Source organism: Entelurus aequoreus, linkage group LG18 (assembly GCF_033978785.1).
Source record: "Entelurus aequoreus isolate RoL-2023_Sb linkage group LG18, RoL_Eaeq_v1.1, whole genome shotgun sequence".
Taxonomy (NCBI): domain Eukaryota; kingdom Metazoa; phylum Chordata; class Actinopteri; order Syngnathiformes; family Syngnathidae; genus Entelurus; species Entelurus aequoreus.
Genome location: NC_084748.1, coordinates 6,326,189 through 6,352,181, shown reverse-complemented (window position 1 = coordinate 6,352,181; position 25,993 = coordinate 6,326,189). Strand labels below are relative to the sequence as shown.

Below are 25,993 nucleotides of genomic sequence, written 5' to 3'. Positions count from 1 at the left end.
CTAACGAGCTAATGAAGAATTAATGAGCTAATGAAGATGCTAAAGAAGCTAATGAAGATGTGTGCCAGTAGGTATGCAACATGAATAGTGAGGGGGGGGGGGGGACCCACATTGCCCCCCCCGCCCCCCGAGTGTGCGTGAAATTGTTTTGACGGTTAAAGCGCGGCAGTATGAGCGGGGGAGGGGGGGGGGCGTCCAAGGAGGACACGCTGAGGAGAGACAGCATGGCGGGGTCAAAGGTCAGCTGACAGACGGACCACCCCCATTACATATATTCTTTAAAACTGCCAAACTATCGCTCGTTAAAGAACAACCAACACACACACACGCACACACGCGCACGCACGCACGCACGCACGCACACACACACACACACACACACACACACACACACACACACACACACACACACACACACACACACACACACACGCACACGCGCACGTCGTCAGACAACATTATATTAATTGCAGTCATTCGATTCATATTCACCCTTTCACAACCATCTACATCCTCTCACCTTGATATTCATCCTTTCACTTCTCTCTAACTTAATCTTATTCTTAACTCACTTTTCATCCTTTCACCTCTGCATGTATTCTGTTCATCCTTTCACCTCAACATTTATCCTCTGTTCATCCTTTCACATTGACATTTATTCTCTGTTCATCCTTTCATCTCAACATTTATCCCTCTGTTCATCCTTTCACATTGACATGCATCCTTCATTCATCCTTTCACCTCAACATGTATCCTCTGTTCAACCTTCCACCTCAGCATTTATTCTCTCTTCATCCTTTCACATTGACATTTATCCTCTGTTCATCCCTTCATCTCAACATTTACCCTCTGTTCATCCTTTCACATTGACATGTACCCTTCATTCATCCTTTCACCTCAACATGTATCTTCTGTTCATCCTTTCACCTCAGCATGTATCTTCTGTTCATCCTCTTTTCATCCTTTCACATTGACATGTATCCTTCGTTCATCCTTTCACCTCAACATGTATCCTCTGTTCATCCTTTCATCAACATGTATCCTCTGTTCATCCTTCCACCTCAGCATTTATCCTCTCTTCATCCTTTCACATTGACGTTTATCCTCTGTTCATCCTTTCACCTCAGCATTTTTCCTCCTTTTATCCTTTCATCAACATTTATCATCTGTTCATCCTTTCACCTCAGCATGTATCCTCTGTTCATCCTTTCATCTCAACATTTACCCTCTGTTCATCCTTTCACATTAACATGTACCCTTCATTCATCCTTTCACCTCAACATTTATCCTCTGTTCATCCTTTCACCTCAGCATGTATCCTCTGTTCATCCTCTTTTCATCCTTTCACATTGACATGTATCCTTCGTTCATCCTTTCACCTCAACATTTATCCACTGTTCATCCTTTCATCAACATGTATCCTCTGTTCATCCTTCCACCTCAGCATTTATCCTCCCTTCATCCTTTCACATTGACGTTTATCCTCTGTTCATCCTTCCACCTCAGCATTGATCCTCTCTTCATCCTTTCACATTGACGTTTATCCTCTGTTCATCCTTCCACCTCAGCATTTATCCTCCCTTCATCCTTTCACATTGACGTTTATCCTCTGTTCATCCTTCCACCTCAGCATTGATCCTCTCTTCATCCTTTCATCAACATGTATCCTCTGTTCATCCTTCCACCTCAGCATTGATCCTCTCTTCATCCTTTCACATTGACGTTTATCCTCTGTTCATCCTTTCACCTCAGCATTTTTCCTCCTTTTATCTTTCATCAACATTTATCATCTGTTCATCCTTTCACCTCAGCATGTATCCTCTGTTCATTCTTTCATCTCAACATGTACCGTCTGTTCATCCTTTCACATTGACATGTACACTTCATTCATCCTTTCACCTCAACATTTATCCTCTGTTCATCCTTTCACCTCAGCATGTATCCTCTGTTCATCCTCTTTTCATCCTTTCACATTGACATGTATCCTTCGTTCATCCTTTCACCTCAACATTTATCCTCTGTTCATCCTTTCATCAACACGTATCCTCTGTTCATCCTTCCACCTCAGCATTGATCCTCTCTTCATCCTTTCACATTGACGTTTATCCTCTGTTCATCCTTTCACCTCAGCATTTTTCCTCCTTTTATCCTTTCATCAACATTTATCATCTGTTCATCCTTTCACCTCAGCATGTATCCTCTGTTCATCCTTTCATCTCAACATGTACCGTCTGTTCATCCTTTCACATTGACATGTACCCTTCATTCATCCTTTCACCTCAACATTTATCCTCTGTTCATCCTTTCACCTCAGCATGTATCCTCTGTTCATCCTCTTTTCATCCTTTCACATTGACATGTATCCTTCGTTCATCCTTTCACCTCAACATTTATCCTCTGTTCATCCTTTCATCAACATGTATCCTCTGTTCATCCTTCCACCTCAGCATTTATCCTCTCTTCATGCTTTCACATTGACGTTCATCCTCTGTTCATCATTTCACCATAGCATTTTTCCTCCTTTTATCCTTTCATCAACATTTATCATCTGTTCATCCTTTCACCTCAGCATGTATCCTCTGTTCATCCTTTCATCTCAACATTTACCCTCTGTTCATCCTTTCACATTGACATGTACCCTTCATTCATCCTTTCACCTCAACATTTATCCTCTGTTCATCCTTTCACCTCAGCATGTATCCTCTGTTCATCCTCTTTTCATCCTTTCACATTGACATGTATCCTTCGTTCATCCTTTCACCTCAACATTTATCCACTGTTCATCCTTTCATCAACATGTATCCTCTGTTCATCCTTCCACCTCAGCATTGATCCTCTCTTCATCCTTTCACATTGACGTTTATCCTCTGTTCATCCTTCCACCTCAGCATTTATCCTCCCTTCATCCTTTCACATTGACGTTTATCCTCTGTTCATCCTTCCACCTCAGCATTTATCCTCCCTTCATCCTTTCACATTGACGTTTATCCTCTGTTCATCCTTCCACCTCAGCATTGATCCTCCCTTCATCCTTTCACATTGACGTTTATCCTCTGTTCATCCTTTCACCTCAGCATTTTTCCTCCTTTTATCCTTTCATCAACATGTATCATCTGTTCATCCTTTCACCTCAGCATGTATCCTCTGTTCATCCTTTCATCTCAACATTTACCCTCTGTTCATCCTTTCACATTGACATGTACCCTTCATTCATCCTTTCACCTCAACATTTATCCTCTGTTCATCCTCTTTTCATCCTTTCACATTGACATGTATCCTTCGTTCATCCTTTCACCTAAACATTTATCCTCCGTTCATCCTTTCATCAACATGTATCCTCTGTTCATCCTTCCACCTCAGCATTTATCCTCCCTTCATCCTTTCACATTGACGTTTATCCTCTGTTCATCCTTCCACTTCAGCATTGATCCTCTCTTCATCCTTTCACATTGACGTTTATCCTCTCTTCATCCTTTCACATTGACGTTTATCCTCTGTTCATCCTTTCACCTCAGCATTTTTCCTCCTTTTATCCTTTCATCAACATTTATCATCTGTTCATCCTTTCACCTCAGCATGTATCCTCTGTTCATCCTTTCATCAACATATATCATCTGCTCATCCTTTCCTCACATTTATCCCCCGTTCATCCTGTCACCTCACCCACAGCATCTTCATGCTGTCACATTCATTTGTCTTCTTCAAACTCCATCCTCATCTTTTCATTTGTATTCTTTTCACCCTCATCCTTTCATCTTCACCCTCTCACCTCAATGTGCGTCTGCGTCCTCACCACCACTTTCACCCTCTCACATCCTTCTTGTCCTGCTCGCACCCATCCGCCCCCGCCCTCCTCTTTCGCTTCCATCTTAACACTCCTCACCCTCTCACCCGCACGCTCACCACTTCACAGCAGAAACTGTCGTGAAATGGTGAACACGCTAAGAGATGTTTTCATGCTAGCAGGACACAGCATCAGTGGGTGTTGCTACGTTGCTATGACGACGTGGCGTACGCTAAATTGGACAGTCGCCTTGATGAATCACCCTCTCACGGCCGGCTGTCGCCTCCGGACCCACACACACACACACACACACACACACACACACACACACACACACACACACACACACACACACACACACACACACACACACACACACACACACACACACACACACACACACACACACACGTATGCAGACCACTTTACATGCTAATTGGCTTTGAACAAATATGTGCAGCACTTGTGTACACGGCGGGCGGACAAAGAGGTGAAAGGGTGAGTGTATGTTGGTGAACCTCACTCCCTGACAACTTCAAGAACTACGATGATTTTAACGCACGTTCCTGGTACCCCAGATTATTATGTCGGTTCGGTTTGGTAAGTAAGAATTGTTTTAGTTATATTGTAATTTTATATTTAATATAAAATATATTTCCCAAGCAAATGTTCTGTAATCTAAAAATACCAAAATTTAAAAAAAATATTTAATAATTTTTCTTATCAAATTTGACTATAAACCAAAAATACTAAAGGTAAAAAAATGATTTTTATTTTTAATACAACACATATTTTCATATCAAAGTTGCCCATGATTTAAAAAAATAATAATTTGATTGAATATATTTTTGAAACGAATGTGTGTGTAATCAAAAACTAAGAATAATACAAATAATTTGTTAAAATATAAATAAAAATTCAAATAAATGTGTCCATATTCTGGACCAATATAATAAACCACGGATTATATATTTAATATAAAAATATTCTCCAAATAAATGTGTCTGTCATCTAAAAAAATCACAATTAAGCAGCTGATTTTATGTTCAATATACATTATATTTTCTACTTAAATGTGAATATATTTCAAAAATAAACATTTGATATTTAATACAAAATATATTTCTCAAGAAAATACGTCCGTGATTTAAAAATAACGATGACAATTTTTTATTTTATATGACATTTAAGACACATTTTCTTATCAAATGTGTCTGCAATCTAAAAATAACGATAATAAAAAAAACTTTTGTATTTAATATAAGATTTTAAAAAATCAAATTAAATTTGTGCATAATCTGAAAAAAAAGGTTACATAAAAATTGAATTTAATATCCATTATAAAACATATTGTCTAGTCAAATTTGTTTGTGATTTATAAATAAATATAATAAAAATATGTTTTATATTTAATACAAAATATATTTTCCAGTCAAATTTGTTTGTAATTTATAACTAACGATAATAAAAAATGTTATGTTAGAATAAAACATTTTTTTCCAAAAAATGTGTCCATATTCTAAAACAATATAATAAAACATGGATTATATATTTAATATAAAAATATTCTCTTAATAAATGTGTCTTTATGTTCAATATAAATTATATACTTTTTTAAATTTTAATGTAATTCAAAAATACACATTTGATATTTAATACAAAGTATATTTCTCAATAAAATACGTCCGTGATTTTAAAAATAACGATGAAAATGTTTTCTTTTATATTAAATGTAAGACACATTTTCTCATCAAATGTGTCTGTAATCTAAAAATAAGGATAATAAAAAAAAGTTTTTTATTTGATATAAGATTTTTTTTTAAATCCAATAATTGGTCCAAAATCTGAAAAAAAAGGTTAAATAAAAACTGGATTTAGTATCCATTATAAAACATATTGTCTAGTCAAATTTGTTTGTAATTTATAAATAAAGATAATAAAAAAATGTTTTATATTTAATACAAAATATATTTTCCAGTCAAACTTGTTTGTAATTTATAACTAACGATAATAAAAAATATGTTATGTTAGAATAAAATATTTTTTCCAAAAAAATGTGTCCATATTCTAAATCAATATAATAAAACATGGATTATATATTTAATACAAAAATGTTCTCTTAATAAATGTGTCTTTATGTTCAGTATAAATTATATTTTCTATTTAAATTTGAATGTAATTCAAAAATACACATTTGATATTTAATACAAAATATATTTCTCAATAAAATACGTCAGTGATTTTAAAATAACGATGAAAAATGTTTTATATTAAATGTAAGACAAATTTTCTTCTCAAATGTGTCTGTAATCTAAAAATAACGATAATAAAAAAATATTTTTTATTTAATATGATACATTTTTTTCCAATTAAATTTGTCCATAATTTGAAAAAAAAAAAGTTAAATAAAAACTGGATATAATATCCATTATAAAGCATATTGTCTAGTCAAATGTGGTTGTAATTTATAAATAAAGATAATAAAAAAAGATGTTATATTTAAGACAAAATGTATTTTCCATTCAAATTTGTTTGTAATTTATAAATAATGATGATGGAAAATGTATTTTATTTTAAATGTAAAATGTATTTTCCAATCAAATTTCTCTGCAGTCTGAAAATAACAACATTTAAAATTTTGCTTGGTATGATAAATGAAGAGTCCAAACGAGTAGAAACGCTATAGACGGCTACAAGACGGAACGGCACTTCTACTTCCGGTTTAAAGCACGAAACAGAAGGAAACACTGTAGGCGTTCACCCAGTAGCGCCTGCAGTGAGCAAACTTGTCCAAAAGATGGCGCCACAGCACAAACAATAACACACCTTTTTAAAATGCTTTTTGAACACTTTTTGTTGAATTTGAATAAAAAAATCTATAATTCAGCCGCATTGTTTTATAACTCGCAGGCTTCGAAGCGCAGAGAAAAATGTGAATTTACGGTTTCGGGAAATTGTCACCGCTATTTTTTTCCCGCTGACTCAGCTCATAAACGTTATACAGATTCACCCGGTCACAACAAGAGGAAGGAAAGATGCTCCATTCGACAACATTCCAAAATGCCACTCCTTCCTTTCCCTCTCCTCGCTAAAGTAAAGAACTACTTTGCTCAAGGGTCGAGCGCGCAAACGTCTCCGTGCCCTTCGAGCGTGTTCCGCGCCGCCGCTCTCTGACCGGCGGCCCGAGCGGACGGCGTCCTCCCTGCTGCAGTGACCCGCAGAGGAGGGATAATGTCTCTGCTGGCGCCCTGACAAGCATCAATTATTCACACGCAGCCACTCTACAACCTGCAACACACACACACACACACACACACACACACACACACACACACACACACACACACACACACACACACGCACGCACGCACGCACGCACGCACGCACGCACACACACACACACACACACACACACACACACACACACACACACACACACACACACACACACACACACACACACACACACACACGCAAACTCTCGTATTTCTTACCTTCTTGGGACCTTTGAAAAATGCCTATGTCTTTAGGACCACCCTTTCTAGATATATAAAGATTTATATTTACACCATTAATAATGTATACATACTATGCAAATACAAAAAAAAAAGCTTGTCGGAATTTCACAAGAAAAAGGTCACAATTTCACAAGAAAAACTTTGAATTTTGGCAGTATGATAATAAAAGTCGTAATTTTACTCAACGCAGGTCAAAATTTTACAAGAAAAACGGAACATTTGTGCAATATTATGATAAAAGTTGGAATTTCACTCAATAACAGTTGCAATTTGACAAGAAAAGCTCAACGTCAATTGGCAATTTTATGAAAAGAGTCGCAATTTCATTCAACAAAAGTCACAATTTCATAAGAAAACGTTGACATTTTGGCAATATGGTAACAATAATCGGAATTTTACTCAAAAAAATTTCACTATTTTACAAGAGCAACAAACAAATTGGCAATATTGCGATAAAAGTCAACATTTTGTATGACAAATGTCACCATTTTGCATAAAAAAGTAATAATTTTACGGGAAAATATTGCAATGTTACAGAAACAGAAAGAATATTAGAAATCGCTCCCAATTTTGTAAGAAAAAAGTCGACACATTGTGAGAAAAAGACTGCTTTTGGTTAATTATTTTTTTTTATTTTTTGTTTTTTAATTGTCTTTTGGTTATTACATTATGTCTATATTCATATTTTTTATTTTATTTTTTTTGGAATTAATTTAGGCCAAAGGGGGCGCATTTTAATTTCTTACACACACTTGTTATTTCATATGTTGACCAGAGGGGGAGCACTTTTAAAACTGACAAACAGTTTTACAAGAAAATCTCAACGTCTTGGCAATTTTATGAAAAGAGTCGCAATTTCATTCAACAAAAGTCACAATTTCATAAGAAAACGTTGACATTTTGGCAATATTGTAACAATAATCGGAATTTTACTCAAAAAAATGTCACTATTTTACAAGAGCAACAAACAAATTGGCAATATTGCGATAAAAGTCACCATTTTGTATGACAAATGTCACCATTTTGCATTAAAAAGTAATAATTTTACATTAAAAAAGTAATACTTTTACGGGAAAATATTGCAATGTTACAGAATTAGAAGTATTAGAAATCGCTCCCAATTTTATAAGAAAAAAGTCGACACATTGTGACAAAAAGACTGCTTTCAGTTCATTTATATTTTTTTAATGTTTTGTTTGTAACTGTTTTTTGGTTATTACATTATGTCTATATATAAATATATTTTATACATATATTTTTTGTAATTAATTTAGGCCAAAGGGGGCGCATTTTAATTTCTTACACACACTTGTTATTTCATATGTTGACCAGAGGGGGAGCACTTTTAAAACTGACAAACAGTTTTACAAGAAAATCTCAACGTCTTGGCAATTTTATGAAAAGAGTCGCAATTTTATTCAACAAAAGTCACAATTTCATAAGAAAACGTTGACATTTTGGCAATATTGTAACAATAATCGGAATTTTACTCAAAAAAATGTCACTATTTTACAAGAGCAACAAACAAATTGGCAATATTGTGATAAAAGTCACCATTTTGTCTGACAAATGTCACCATTTTGCATAAAAAAGTAATAATTTTACGGGAAAATATTGCAATGTTACAGAAACAGAAAGAATATTAGAAATCGCTCCCAATTTTATAAGAAAAAAGTCGACACATTGTGAGAAAAAGACTGCTTTTGGTTAATTAATTTTTTTTATTTTTTGTTTTTTAATTGTTTTTTGGTTATTACATTATGTCTATATTTATATATATATATATTTTGGAATTAATTTAGGCCAAAGGGGGCGCATTTTAATTTCTTACACACACTTGTTATTTCATATGTTGACCAGAGGGGGAGCACTTTTAAAACTGACAAACAGTTTTACAAGAAAATCTCAACGTCTTGGCAATTTTATGAAAAGAGTCGCAATTTCATTCAAGAAAAGTCACAATTTCATAAGAAAACGTTGACATTTTGGCAATATGGTAATAATAATCGGAATTTTACTCAAAAAAATGTCACTATTTTACAAGAGCAACAAACAAATTGGCAATATTGTGATAAAAGTCAACATTTTGTATGACAAATGTCACCATTTAGCATAAAAAAGTAATAATTTTACGGGAAAATATTGCAATGTTACAGAAACAGAAAGAATATTAGAAATCGCTCCCAATTTTATAAGAAAAAAGTCGACACATTGTGAGAAAAAGACTGCTTTTGGTTAATTAATTTTTTTTATTTTTTGTTTTTTAATTTTTTTTGGTTATTACATTATGTCTATATTTATATATTTTATTTTATTTTTTTAGGAATTAATTTAGGCCAAAAAGGCCGCATTTTAATTTCTTACACACACTTGTTATTTCATATGTTGACCAGAGGGGGAGCACTTTTAAAACTGACAAACAGTTTTACAAGAAAATCTCAACGTCTTGGCAATTTTATGAAAAGAGTCGCAATTTTATTCAACAAAAGTCACAATTTCATAAGAAAACGTTGACATTTTGGCAATATGGTAATAATAATCGGAATTTTACTCAAAAAAATGTCACTATTTTACAAGAGCAACAAACAAATTGGCAATATTGTGATAAAAGTCAACATTTTGTATGACAAATGTCACCATTTTGCATAAAAAAGTAATAATTTTACGGGAAAATATTGCAATGTTACAGAAACAGAAAGAATATTAGAAATCGCTCCCAATTTTATAAGAAAAAAGTCGACACATTGTGAGAAAAAGACTGCTTTTGGTTAATTATTTTTTTTTATTTTTTGTTTTTTAATTGTTTTTTGGTTGTTACATTATGTCTATATATATATATATATATATATATATATATATATATATATATATATATATATATATATATATATATATATATATATATATATATATATATATATATATATTGGAATTAATTTAGGCCAAAGAGGGCGCATTTTAATTTTTAACACACACTTGTTATTTCATATGTTGACCAGAGGGGGAGCACTTTTAAAACTGACAAACAGTTTTACAAGAAAATCTCAACGTCTTGGCAATTTTATGAAAAGAGTCGCAATTTCATTCAACAAAAGTCACAATTTCATAAGAAAACGTTGACATTTTGGCAATATTGTAACAATAATCGGAATTTTACTCAAAAAAATGTCACTATTTTACAAGAGCAACAAACACATTGGCAATATTGTGATAAAAGTCACCATTTTGTATGACAAATGTCACCATTTTGCATAAAAAAGTAATAATTTTACGGGAAAATATTGCAATGTTACAGAAACAGAAAGAATATTAGAAATCGCTCCCAATTTTATAAGAAAAAAGTCGACACATTGTGAGAAAAAGACTGCTTTTGGTTAATAATTTTTTTTTATTTTTTGTTTTTTAATTGTTTTTTGGTTATTACATTATGTCTATATTTATATATATATATATATATATATATATATATATATATATATATATATATATATATATATATATATATATATATATATATATATATATATATATATATATATATATATATATATATATATTTTTGGAATTAATTTAGGCCAAAGAGGCCGCATTTTAATTTTTAACACACACTTGTTATTTCATATGTTGACCAGAGGGGGAGCACTTTTAAAACTGACAAACAGTTTTACAAGAAAATCTCAACGTCTTGGCAATTTTATGAAAAGAGTCGCAATTTTATTCAACAAAAGTCACAATTTCATAAGAAAACTTTGACATTTTGGCAATATTGTAATAATAATCGGAATTTTACTCAAAAAAATGTCACTATTTTACAAGAGCAACAAACAAACTGGCAATATTGCGATAAAAGTCAACATTTTGTATGACAATTGTCACCATTTTGCATTAAAAAGTAATAATTTTACATTAAAAAAGTAATACTTTTACGGCAAAATATTGCAATGTTACAGAAACAGAAAGAGTATTAGAAATCGCTCCCAATTTTATAAGAAAAAAGTCGACACATTGTGACAAAAAGACTGCTTTCAGTTAATTTATATTTTTTTAATGTTTTGTTTGTAACTGTTTTTTGGTTATTACATTATGTCTATATATATATATATATATATATATATATATATATATATATATATATATATATATATATATATATATATATATATATATATATATATATATATATATATATATATATATATATATATATATATATATATATATATATATATTTACTAGGGATGTCTGATAATGGCTTTTTGCCGATATCCGATATTGTCCAACTCTTTAATTACCGATACCGATATCAACCGATACCGATATCAACCGATACATGCAGTCGTGGAATTAACACATTATTATGCCTAATTTGGACAACCAGGTATGGTGAAGATAAGGCACTTTTTAAAAAAATTAGTAAAATAAGATAAATAAATTAAAAACATTTTCTTGAATAAAAAAGAAAGTACAACAATATAAAAACAGTTACATAGAAACTAGTAATGAATGAAAATGAGTAAAATTAACTGTTAAAGGTTAGTACTATTAGTGGAGCAGCAGCACGCACAATCATGTGTGCTTACGGACTGTATCCCTTGCAGACTGTATTGATATATATTGATATATAATGTAGGAACCAGAATATTAATAACAGAAAGAAACAACCCTTTTGTGTGAATGAGTGTAAATGGGGGGGGAGGGAGGTTTTTTGGGTTGGTGTACTAATTGTAAGTGTATCTTGTGTTTTTTATGTTGATTTAATAAAAATAAAAAATAAAAAAATAAAAAAACAGATACCGATAATAAAAAAAACGATACCGATAATTTCCGATATTACATTTTAACGCATATATCGGACATCTCTATATTTTATACATATATTTTTTGTAATTAATTTAGGCCAAAGGGGGCGCATTTTAATTTCTTACACACACTTGTTATTTCATATGTTGACCAGAGGGGGAGCACTTTTAAAACTGACAAACAGTCCATTTGAAAAATCCCTCCTTTTCGGGACCACCCTCATTTAGATAGATTTCACCAACAGGGAGCAAATGAGACATTCTCTATTAGATGCAGTGGTTTTCCGTATTGGGACCATGATTTATGTCATCACTTGTTCACACCTCCTCATATGGAAGCTACTTTCCCTTGTTGATGTCTCAAGAAGGTTGGAAACACACACACATACTGGTTATCATTTGGAATGGGGACCACCCTTTCTACAGGTTGTGGAGGCATAAAAACAAATGGTGTCAAATGTCCACTGGCCAGTTAGCTCATACACGTCTTTAAATCTCTGGATTGATGAAGTAATGTGCTGATCATTCTTACTGGGGACCCTGGGGAAAAAGAGTAAATATATAATAAATAAATAATTTTGCATAATTCACACAAATTTGCTCGTGACTACTGAGGACCATTTAAAAAAAACAAAAACTATTAAAATTAAATATGACATGATGGTCAGAATACAGCACATCTGCAACAACAACCCTACTATACACCTTCAGAATGGATCTGACTATCATTTAAAAAGGTTTACCTTTAGAGCAGTGGTCCCCAACCACCGGTCCGGGGACCGATACCGGTCCGTGACGCACTTGCTACCGGGCCGCAGAGAAACATTAAATCATTTATAAAAAGGAGTGCATTTTCTCCAACTTAACTTTGGCCTGTCCCACTAGACCAGGGGTGTCAAACTAGTTTTCATTGAGGGCCACACCGCAGTCACGGGTCACTTGTAACAGTAAAAAATTTAGTTTAAATATATTTTTTTTGCTTGTAACAGTAAAAAATTTAGTTACATTTTTTTTTTGCTTGTAACAGTAAAAAATTTAGTTGAAATATTTTTTTTTGCTTGTAACAGTAAACAATTTAGTTTAAATATTTTTTTTTGCTTGTAACAGTAAAAAATTTAGTTTAATTTTTTTGTTGCTTGTAACAGTAAAAAAATTAGTTGAAATATTTTTTTTTTGCTTGTAACAGTAAACAATTTAGTTTAAATTTTTTTTTTGCTTGTAACAGTAAAAAATTTAGTTGAAATATTTTTTTTTGCTTGTAACAGTAAACAATTTAGTTGAAATATTTTTTTTTGCTTGTAACAGTAAAAAATTTAGTTACATTTTTTTTTTTGCTTGTAACAGTAAAAAATTTAGTTTAAATATATTTTTTTTGCTTGTAACCGTAAAAAATTTAGTTTAATTTTTTTTTTGCTTGTAACAGTAAAAAATTTTGTTGAAATTTTTTTTTTTTGCTTGTAACAGTAAACAATTTAGTTTAATTTTTTTTTTTTGCTTGTAACAGTAAAAAATTTAGTTTAAATTTGTTTTTGTTGCTTGTAACAGTAAAAAATGTAGTTTAAATATTTTTTTTTGCTTGTAACAGTAAAAAATTTAGTTTAATTTTTTTGTTGCTTGTAACAGTAAAAAAATTAGTTGAAATATTTTTTTTTTGCTTGTAACAGTAAACAATTTAGTTAAAAAATTTTTTTTGCTTGTAACAGTAAAAAATTTAGTTGAAATATTTTTTTTTGCTTGTAACAGTAAACAATTTAGTTGAAATATTTTTTTTTGCTTGTAACAGTAAAAAATTTAGTTACATTTTTTTTTTTGCTTGTAACAGTAAAAAATTTAGTTTAATTTTTTTTTTTTGCTTGTAACAGTAAAAAATTTAGTTTAAATTTGTTTTTGTTGCTTGTAACAGTAAAAAATGTAGTTTAAATATTTTTTTTTTGCTTGTAACAGTAAAAAATTTAGTTGAAATATTTTTTTTTGCTTGTAACAGTAAAAAATTTAGTTTAAATATATATATTTTTTAATTTCTTACGTAGAGAGTAAAACAAAAATCTGCGTTTTTACCACTGTTTTTTACAGAAAAAAAGTTGCCAGACTTTTACTGTAAATATATGATGTTTTTTAAAAATGTATTATTATTATTATTATTATTTTTACAACATGTTATCGTAAATACAAATACAGTACCGCTGTTTAATTTTATTTTGGCAACTTAGCGGCCAGTTTTTTACCATAATAAAATGTGGTACCATAAAACAGTGATTTTCAACCACTGTTGTCTGGTGTGCCGTGGAAAACTATGCAATTTCACCTAATTGGTCCAAAAAATATTTTTTGGCAAATCAATAATCATAATAATGTGCCGTTGTCTAGTGCCCGTGCTGTGTAGAGCTTTGCAGGGTAATCTTGTAATACTCCATACCAGTAGGTGGCAGCAGGTAGTTCATTGCTTCACGGTGATTGATGATTTTTAGTAGAGATGTCCGATAATATCGGCCTGCCGATATTATCGGACATCTCTACTAAAAATCATCAACCGCGGATTTTACTGTCAAAAAAACAAAAAACTGACAGCTCAGTCGACAGAATTTCACTGTAAAAAAACAACTTACAGTATTATGCTGTAAAAAACTCCCTAAATTTGACAGTAAAATCTATTGGTCATTTTTATAGTGTACAATTTGATGGGTAACTTGCTTCGAAATAATACATTAAGCAGATATTTAAGTATTTATTTGGATTTTGACCAACAAAGTTAGATAATATATTTGCTGCAAAATTGGACACTATTTTTGTTTTCTCCGGAGCCCCTAAAGCAGGGGTGTCCAAAGTGCGGCCATTTGCGGCCCGCAAGTCGTTTTTTAACGGCCCCACGGCCCATTTTGAAATACGATTTAAAAAATTAAAAACATAAAAAGTGGTATGAAAGAGCAAACAGGTGAAATGTAACAAGAAAATGTTGCATTATTTACTCTAATAACACAAAGCTGCCATGCAGGCTATTTTCTTTCTTTAAAAAATAATAATGAATCAAAATCAATGTTATTATGAATTATTGACCTATCCAAGGCTCCAATTACGTCACATTAAATATTCCACTTTGAGATATTTTTTTGGGAAAATGTTGCATATTTTGTGTTTGCCATATAAAAAATTGAGCTTTTTTTTTTTTAGCCTAAAACGAACAAACAAAAAACATAAACAACAATACAACGTATAATTGACGGATAGATCTGAAGTTGATCTCGAGATTATGGTGTTAAAAGTAAACCGTAAAAAAAATGTATCATTTATTTTGTAACACTTTAACGAGTAGGACCCTTTTGGTTCCCCAATCATTTTTGTGTGATTTGTTTTTAAGTGTCATCGCTCAAAAAATAATAATGAATTAAAATCAATGGTGTTGTGAGTTATTGACCTTTTTAAGGCTCCAATTATTATATCATCTGAAATATTCCTCTTAAAAATTTTATTGGGTGAAAAAAATGGCATATTTTGTGTTTTTTTCCAGAAAAAAAAACAGGGTTTTCTTTGACAAAAAGAGCATACGACTTAAATCTTTAAAAACGTTATAATGACAGATAGACCTAATGTTGATCTAGAGATAAAAATACTGAATAATGACACATATTAAATATTTTTTGGACCAAAACCTTTTGGGGTCCCCGGGATCACGCCTGAGTGGAGGCCTTAATGTATATTTTTTATACATGTATTGTATTGGTTTTTAAAATAAAAAAATATCAAAATGGCCCCCGCTTGCTTTGATTTTTCAGTGTGCGGCCCTCAGCGGAAAAAGTTTGGACACCCCTGCCCTAAAGGGACGTGGGGGAATTTTCTTTTTTTATAATTATATTTTTTACAATTATTAATTATTTTTTTATTAAATTTTTTTTAAGACATGTATCTCTTGCGCAAGAAAGTTATAAAAAAAATTAATTTTTTAAAATAATTTTTTATTTATTTTTTTTAGACATGTATCTCGTGCGCACGATTTACATGTCTAAAAAAAAAAAAAAAAAAATTATAAATTAAATTTTTTTTTTTTTTATAACTTTATGAAAAGTTTCTCGTGCGCACGAGATACACGTCTTAAAAAAAAATAAAAATAATAATAATAATAATAATTGTAAAAAATATAATTTCCTCCATGTCCTTTTAGGGGCTCTGTAGTTTTCCCAGTAAAACTAGAAAAAAAAAACCTAACACCTTTAGTAAGAAAATAACAAAGTAAAGAAATAAAATATAAGGTATTTTATTGACACATTATTTCCAGGCTTTTGCGGGTCATATAAAATCAGGTGGAGGGCCAGATCTGGCCTGCAGGCCTTGAGTTTGACACTTGTGCACTAGACACACCAATAGTTTGACACTTGTGCACTAGACACACCCATAGTTTCACACTTGTGCACTAGACACACCAATAGTTTGACACTTGTGCACTAGACACACCCATAGTTTGACACTTGTGCAATTGACACACCCATAGTTTGACATTTGTGCACTAAACACACCAATAGTTTGACACTTGTGCACTAGACACACCCATAGTTTCACACTTGTGCACTAGACACACCAATAGTTTCACACTTGTGCACTAGACACACCAATAGTTTGACACTTGTGCACTAGACACACTCATAGTTTGACACTTGTGCACTAAACACACCAATAGTTTGACACTTGTGCACTAGACACACCAATAGTTTGACACTTGTGCACTAAACACACCAATAGTTTGACACTTGTGCACTAGACACACCAATAGTTTGACACTTGTGCACTAGACACACCCATAGTTTGACACTTGTGCACTAAACACACCAATAGTTTGACACTTGGGCACTAGACACACCAATAGTTTGACACTTGTGCACTAGACACACCAATAGTTTGACACTTGTGCACTATACACACCCATAGTTTGACACTTGTGCACTAGACACACCCATAGTTTCACACTTGTGCACTAGACACACCAATAGTTTGACACTTGTGCACTAGACACACCAATAGTTTGACACTTGTGCATTAGACACACCCATAGTTTGACACTTGTGCACTAAACACACCAATAAATTGACACTTGTACACTAGACACACCAATAGTTCGACACTTGTGCACTAGACACACCAATAGTTTGACACTTGTGCACTAGACACACCCATAGTTTGACACTTGTGCACTAAACACCCCAATAGTTTGACACTTGTGCACTAGGCACACCAATAGTTTGACACTTGTGCACTAGACACACCCATAGTTTGACACTTGTGCACTAAACACACCCATAGTTTGACACTTGTGCACTAGACACACCAATAGTTTGACACTTGTGCAATTGACACACCCATAGTTTGACACTTGTGCACTAGACACACCCATAGTTTGACATTTGTGCACTAAACACACCAATAGTTTGACACTTGTGCACTAGACACACCCATAGTTTGACACTTGTGCACTAAACACCCCAATAGTTTGACACTTGTGCACTAGACACACCAATAGTTTGACACTTGTGCACTAGACACACAAATAGTTTGACACTTGTGCACTAGACACACCAATAGTTTGACACTTGTGCACTAGACACACCAATAAATTGACACTTGTACACTAGACACACCAATAGTTTCACACTTGTGCACTAAACACACCAATAGTTTGACACTTGTGAACTAGACACACCAATAGTTTGACACTTGTGCAATTGACACACCCATAGTTTGACACTTGTGCACTAGACACACAAATAGTTTGACACTTGTGCACTAGACACACCAATAGTTTGACACTTGTGCACTAGACACACCAATAAATTGACACTTGTACACTAGACACACCAATAGTTTCACACTTGTGCACTAAACACACCAATAGTTTGACACTTGTGAACTAGACACACCAATAGTTTGACACTTGTGCAATTGACACACCCATAGTTTGACACTTGTGCACTAGACACACCAATAGTTTGACACTTGTGCACTAGACACACCAATAGTTTGACATTTGTGCACTAAACACACCAATAGTTTGACACTTGTGCACTAGACACACCAATAGTTTGACACTTGTGCACTAGACACACCAATAGTTTGACACTTGTGCATTAGACACACCCATAGTTCGACACTTGTGCACTAGACACACCAATAGTTCGACACTTGTGCACTAGACACACCAATAGTTTGACACTTGTGCACTAGACACACCAATAAGCTTGTTTATAAACGTACAATAAAACTCCTCATAGGAAGTTGCCATTAGTTATAACTTTGTGACATGATACAAAGCAGATTAATGAAAATATCAAATAGAAAAGTGACAGATTGTAGCCAAAGTCTGGTTTCCACCTGCATCTCATTGCAAAGAAACAAGTCCAGGGCTCCCACCTATTCAGCTTCATAGTGACTTGTATTTTTCATGCACTTAATTTTGCTGTATTTATGTGGCACAAGTGGACAGTCGGTCCCTGAAAATAATGCCTACATTAAAGCGGTCGGTAGCGCAAAAAAGGTTGATCACCCCTGCTTTAGGGGACCTGTTTTTTTGTCCCCATACCGTCAGAGGTGACTGTGTAAACAGAGCCATGTCCCCATTAAGTAAGCATTGCCAGAACACACACACACACACACACACACACACACACACACACACACACACACACACACACACACACACACACACACACACACACACACACACACACACACACACTCAAGGCCCGTTTCCCTATTTATACTCGCCATGATGTCATCGCTTGCAGCGCGGATGCCTGATGCAGGAACGCGGAACCTCACCGAGTAGAGCGAGCAGGAAAAACCAAGATGCAGGAATTCAAGGCACTGACATCAGCGGGTTCACCACTTTTTTGCACGCTTCGATTTGTCATGAAAACGTATCATTTAAAGTGAATTCCTCTACTTTTTTCCTACGCTTTGCACCCGGCGGCTTATAAAACGGCGCAGCCAATTTACAGGTTTATTTTCGCCGACGGCCAGAACGCAAATAGTTTGTTGTTGTTTTCAAATCAAAGACACTGAAAAGGTGTGTTATCATTTGCGCAAATGCCTCTCTGTTTGCTCTTACGTCTTCTAGCCCTCCATAGCGTTTCTACCCGTCTGGATTTTGCATTCATCACGCCGAGCAACGTTTGTACGTTTTACAATACAACTAAAACAATTCTTACTTACTAAAATCAACCCTTGCTATCGTAATGGAAACGAGCTAGCGCCGTTAGCATGAGCACATTTACGAGTGTCTGTGTTAGTGTTACTAACTTAGAACGTCATTCTTTTTGTATTGTTTCACTTTCACAAATTCCTCGGTAAATTCACCAAAACGTCACCGTGGAGTTGTCGAGTCTGTTTAGCTGATTGGGGAGCTAGCGGGTCCATGACGATGACTTCTGTTTTGTTTGATCAGCCGTTTCACTGCCTTGTTACAAACGCTGTTTGGAAACAATTAAGGTATGTAAATAAACATTTAAACATGTATATTTTTACAATATAACTAAAACAATTCTTACTTACTAAAATCAACCCTTGCTCTCGCAATGGAAACGAGCTAGCGCCGTTAGCATGAGCACATTTACGAGTGTCTGTGTTAGTGTTACTAACTTAGAACGTCATTCTTTTTGTATTGTTTCACTTTCACAAATTCCTCGGTAAATTCACCAAAACGTCACCGTGGAGTTGTCGAGTCTGTTTAGCTGATTGGGGAGCTAGCGGGTCCATGACGATGACTTCTGTTTTGTTTGATCAGCCGTTTTACTGCCTTGTTACATACGCTGTTTGGAAACAATTAAGGTATGCAAATAAACATTTAAACATTTATATTTTTACAATATAACTAAAACAATTCTTACTTACTAAAATCAACCCTTGCTCTCGTAATGGAAACAAGCTAGCGCCGTTAGCATGAGCACATTTACGAGTGTCTGTGTTAGTGTTACTAACTTAGAACGTCATTCTTTTTGTATTGTTTCACTTTCACAAATTCCTCGGTAAATTCACCAAAACGTCACCGTGGAGTTGTCGAGTCTGTTTAGCTGATTGGGGAGCTAGCGGGTCCATGACGATGACTTCTGTTTTGTTTGATCAGCCGTTTTACTGCCTTGTTACAAACGCTGTTTGGAAACAATTAAGGTATGTAAATAAACATTTAAACATTTATATTTTTACAATATAACTAAAACAATTCTTACTTACTAAAATCAACCCTTGCTCTCGTAATGGAAACGAGCTAGCGCCGTTAGCATGAGCACATTTACGAGTGTCTGTGTTAGTGTTACTAACTTAGAACGTCATTCATTTTGTATTGTTTCACTTTCACAAATTCCTCGGTAAATTCACCAAAACGTCACCGTGGAGTTGTCAAGTCTGTTTAGCTGATTGGGGAGCTAGCGGGTCCATGACGATGACTTCTGTTTTGTTTGATCAGCCGTTTTACTGCCTTGTTACAAACGCTGTTTGGAAACAATTAAGGTATGTAAATAAACATTTAAACATTTATATTTTTACAATATAACTAAAACAATTCTTACTTACTAAAATCAACCCTTGCTCTCGTAATGGAAACGAGCTAGCGCCGTTAGCATGAGCACATTTACGAGTGTCTGTGTTAGTGTTACTAACTTAGAACGTCATTCTTTTTGTATTGTTTCACTTTCACAAATTCCTCGGTAAATTCACCAAAACGTCACCGTGGAGTTGTCGAGTCTGTTTAGCTGATTTGGGAGCTAGCGGGTCCATGACGATGACTTCTGTTTTGTTTGATCAGCCGTTTTACTGCCTTGTTACAAACGCTGTTTGGAAACAATTAAGGTATGTAAATAAACATTTAAAAATAAGTAATTTCACAACATATATATCTGCGGTTTGTAGTCTGGTGCGGCTAATGTATGAAAAAAACAAAATTTAGTGGGTGTGGCTTATTTATAGCCTGGAAAATACGATATTTGCATTTATTTATTTGTATTTACAATGTTTTTAATGGGGAAAAAAACGTTGGTTTGCGTACAATTTGGTTTTCTTTTAACCTTTTGCTGACAAATAATAAGGTAACACTAGTGGTTGCTAAATGACGCCCCAGTGAGTGTGTGGCACACTCAATGGCTGTACTGACACTGCACTGATACCGTGTTGCTGTTTCACAACGGTGCCCTCTGCTGGCATCAACAAAGTACTTTTGACCTGCTAAATAAGACGAATAGTTAGCATTTTATAATGAATAGCTGTGCAAATAAAGGAAACAACTCAGGAAGCCAAACAGTGAACAGGAAAAGGAGAACATTTCTCCGGTGCCACGTTAAACCTTGTCAAAAAGCATGTTGTTTCAACCTTCCGACTGGGAAACGTTGTTATTTTTTGCAAATATTAGCTCATTTGGAATTGGATGCCTGCGACATGTTTCGAAAAAGCTGGCACAAGTGGCAAAAAAGACTGATAAAGTTGTGGAATGCTCATCAAACACTTATTTGGAACATCCCACAGGTGAACGGGCTAATTGGGAACAGGTGGGTGCCATGATTCCCCATTTCTCAACCAGCTATTGCAAGGAATTTAGGGATTTCACCATCTACGCGCCGTAATATCATCAAAAGGTTCAGAGAATCTGGAGAAATCACTGCACGTAAGCCATGATATTACGGACCTTCGATCTCTCAGGCGGTACTGCATCAAAAAGCGACATCAGTGTGTAAAGGATATCACCACATGGGCTCAGGAACACTTCAGAAAACCACTGTCAGTAACTACAGTTGGTCGCTACATCTGCATACTTGCCAACCCTCCCGTTTTTAGCGGGAAAATCCCGGTATTCAGCGCCTCTCCCGACAACCTCCCGGTAGAGATTTTTTCCCGACAAACTACCGGTATTCAGCCGGAGCTGGAGGCCACGCCCCCTCCAGCTCAATGCGGACCTGAGACTGAGTGGGGACAGTCTGTACTCACGTCCGCTTTCCCACAATTGCCTGTAAATATGTAGAACAGACTTCTCCGTTGAACACGGTGGCTGAAATTATATACTCATCATGAACGGAGAAGTTAAACAGGACAATACTGCCATCTAATGGATAGCCACCGGAACACAGAAATTCAAGTATTTATTTTATGTAAATAAAATAAAAATAAACAAAAAAAAAAAATATATATATATATATATATATATATATATATATATATATATATATATATATATATATATATATATATATATATATATATATATATATATATATATATATATATATATATATCAGGGGTCACCAACCTTTTTGAAAGCAAGAGCTACTTCTTGGGTACTGATTAATGCGAAGGGCTACCAGTTTGATACACACTTAAATAAATTGCCAGAAATAGCCAATTTGCTCAATTTACCTTTAACTCTATGTTATTATTAATAATTAATGATATTTACACTTAATTGAACGGTTTAAAAGAGAAGAAAACACGAAAAAAAGGACAATTAAATTTTGAAACATAGTTTATCTTCAATTTCGACTCTCTAAAATTCAAAATTCAACCGAAAAAAAGAAGAAAAAAACTTTTAAAAAAATTTATGAAACATCATTAGTAATTTTTCCTGATTAAGAATAATTTTAGAATTTTGATGACATGTTTTAAATAGGTTAAAATCCAATCTACACTTTGTTAGAATATATAACAAATTGGACCAAGCTATATTTCTAACAAAGACAAATCATTATTTCTTCTAGATTTTCCAGAACAAAAATTAAAAAAAAAAATTCAAAAGACTTTGAAATAAGATTTAAATTTGATTCTACAGATTTTCTAGATTTGCCAGAATAATTTTTTTGAATTTGAATCATAATAAGAAATATTTCACAAATATTCTTCGTCGAAAAAACAGAAGCTAAAATGAAGAATTAAATTATAATGTATTTATTATTCTTTACAATAAAAAATTGTTTTACTTGAACATTGATTTAAATTGTCAGGAAAGAAGAGGAAGGAATTTAAAAGGTAAAAAGGTATATGTGTTTAAAAATCCTAAAATCATTTTTAAGGTTGTATTTTTTCTCTAAAATTGTCTTTCTGAAAGTTATAAGAAGCAAAGTAAAAAAAAATAATGAATTTATTTAAACAAGTGAAGACCAAGTCTTTAAAATATTTTCTTGGATTTTCAAATTCTATTTGAGTTTTGTCTCTCTTAGAATTAAAAATGTCGGGCAAAGCGAGACCAGCTTGCTAGTAAATAAATACAATTTAAAAAATCGAGGCAGCTCACTGGTAAGTGCTGCTATTTGAGCTATTTTTAGAACAGGCCAGCGGGCTACTCATCTGGTCCTTACGGGCTACCTGGTGCCCGCGGGCACCGCGTTGGTGACCCCTGATATATATATATATATATATATATATATATATATATATATATATATATATATATATATATATATATATATATATATATATATATATATATATATATATATATATATATGAAATATATATGAAATACTCGAGTTGGTGAATTCTAGCTGTAAATAACCACGCCCCCAACCACGCCCCCTTCCTCCAAGCACCCCACCCCCACCCACCCACCCACCCCCTACCCTCCACCTCCCGATATTGGAGGTCTCAAGGTTGGCAAGTATGTACATCTGTAAGTGCAAGTTAAAACTCTACTATGCAAAGAGAAAGCCATTTATCAACAACACCCAGAAACGCCGCCGGCTTCGCTGGGCCCGAGCTCGTCTAAGATGGACTGATGCAAAGTTGAAAAGGGTTCTGTGGTCTGACGAGTCCACATTTCAAAAAAATTTTGGAAACTGTGGACGTTGTGTCCTCCGGACCAAAGAGGAAAAGAACCATCCGGATTGTTATAGGCGCAAAGTGTAAAAGGCAGAATGTGTGATGGTATGGGGGTGTATTAGTGCCCAAGACATGGGTAACTTACACATCTGTGAAGGCGCCATTAATGCTGAAAGGTACATACAGCTTTTGGAGCAACATATGTTGCCATCCAAGCAACGTTATTATGGACGCCCCTGCTTATTTCAGCAAGACAATGCCAAGCCACGTGTTACAACAGCGTGGCTTCATAGTAAAAGAGTGCGGGTACTAGACTGGCCTGCCTGTAGTCCAGACCTGTCTCCCATTGAAAATGTGTGGCGCATTATGAAGCCTAAAATAGCACAAGGGAGACCCCCGGACTGTTGAACAACTTAAGCTGTACATCAAGCAAGAATGGGAAAGAATTCCACTTCAAAAATGTGTCTCCTCAGTTCCCAAACCTTTACTGAGTGTTGTTAAAAGGAAAGGCCATGTAACACAGTGGTGAACATGCCCCTGTGACAACTTGTTTGCAACGTGTTGCTGCCATTAAATTCAAAGTTAATGATTATTTGCAGTGTGAACAATAAATATCTTGTCTTTGAAGTCTATTCAATTGAATATAAGTTGAAAAGTATTTGCAAATCATTGTATTCTGTTTTTATTTACCATTTACACAACTTCACTGGTTTCGGGTTTTGTAGAACTGGCACCTAATGTTATTAAAAAAGTATTGATTTAGAATCAAGAATCGATTCAGAATCAAATCGTTACCCCTATGAATCGAATCAAATCGTGGCGTGCCCAAAGATTCACAGCCCTGGTAGTGCTGCCCTTGCACCTGGCAATGTTTACTTTTGTATGCACATTAAATCAACCAAAAAAAAAAATCCTGACTTTGGAGCAATGTTCACGGACTCTAGTATTTGGCTCTCTATCAGATGCAATGGTTTTCCGTATTGGGCCCACGATTTCGGTCCTAACTTGTTCACCGGTCCTCATATGGAAGCTACTTTTCCTTGTTGATGTCTCAAGAAGGGTAGAAATACAACACACACACACACACACACACACACACTTACACACACACAGTTACTCACAGCCTCTCTGTTCCTCTGGGGATGTTCTTGGGCACAGCATGGATCCCGAGGCCGTGGCAGTCCACCGTCGTCCCAAGGCAGCTGCACGGCGCCGGGCACGCCTCCACGCCCCCCCAGCCTGCCAGCATCAGCATCATCAGCGGCATCAGGGTCCGGCGGGGCGCTCGGCCCGGGTCCGCCAGCGGCAGCGCCGGCCGGCGTCCTCTTGACCTCTCCGTGCTCCCGGCAGGCATCCTTCTCACTCCTCGGCTTGAAGTGGACGCACGGCAATGCCAGAAAAGGGGGGAGACGTTGGGGGGCCCGCAGGGGAGGGGTTCAGCTGGGACCCAGGGTGGGGTTCGGTCCTTCAGAACCGGTAAGACTTTGCTCTGCGTCAGCACTGTCCTCCTCCTTCCTCTCCGCTGCACTCTTATTGAGTCATTGCGCATGCATCCGCCACTAGGGGGGGGACTCCCTCTCTCTCTCCCTCACACGCACACAGGAGAGAGAGAGAGAGAGAGAGAGAGAGAGAGAGAGAGAGAGAGAGAGAGAGAGAGAGAGAGAGAGAGTGCAATCATCCATTAAAAGCTTTTACAAACAACAGCAATAAGACTCCGCCTCCCACAGACCCTCCCCTAGGGTGAAGTCTTTTATTCAGCCTCTCTCTACTGTATGTGTGCCCCCCGGGTGGGGGGGGGGGGGAGTTGAGGTAGCGTGAGGATGATGGGAGAGGGGAGGGTGCTGCTGGACAGGAAGTAGTAATTACACCAAAGCTTCGAACATGCCAACAACGCCACACACACAAAAAAAATGGATTATAAGGAAGAAGGGGGCGGGGCATCAGTGGTGGGCGTGGCGGTCTTAGCGATCCCAATGGCAAAGGGAAAACCGCCAAAAGCGGGTCACATGTTTTCAGAAAAAAAGTTTTTAATGTAGAGTAGGAATGGTTTGAAAATGGAAGAGCTGGAGCTCAACTGAAATGCTAGTGGAATGTAGAAACGGTTTGACTCTTAAAAG

General features: G+C 34.9%; 1 pseudogene; it reads right to left on the bottom strand.

The window, feature by feature from the left end:
• The window catches only part of LOC133633747 (slit homolog 1 protein-like), a 101,774-nt pseudogene extending 76,649 nt beyond the window's left edge, over positions 1-25,125 (bottom strand).
• Positions 25,126-25,993: the final 868 nt, after the last annotated feature.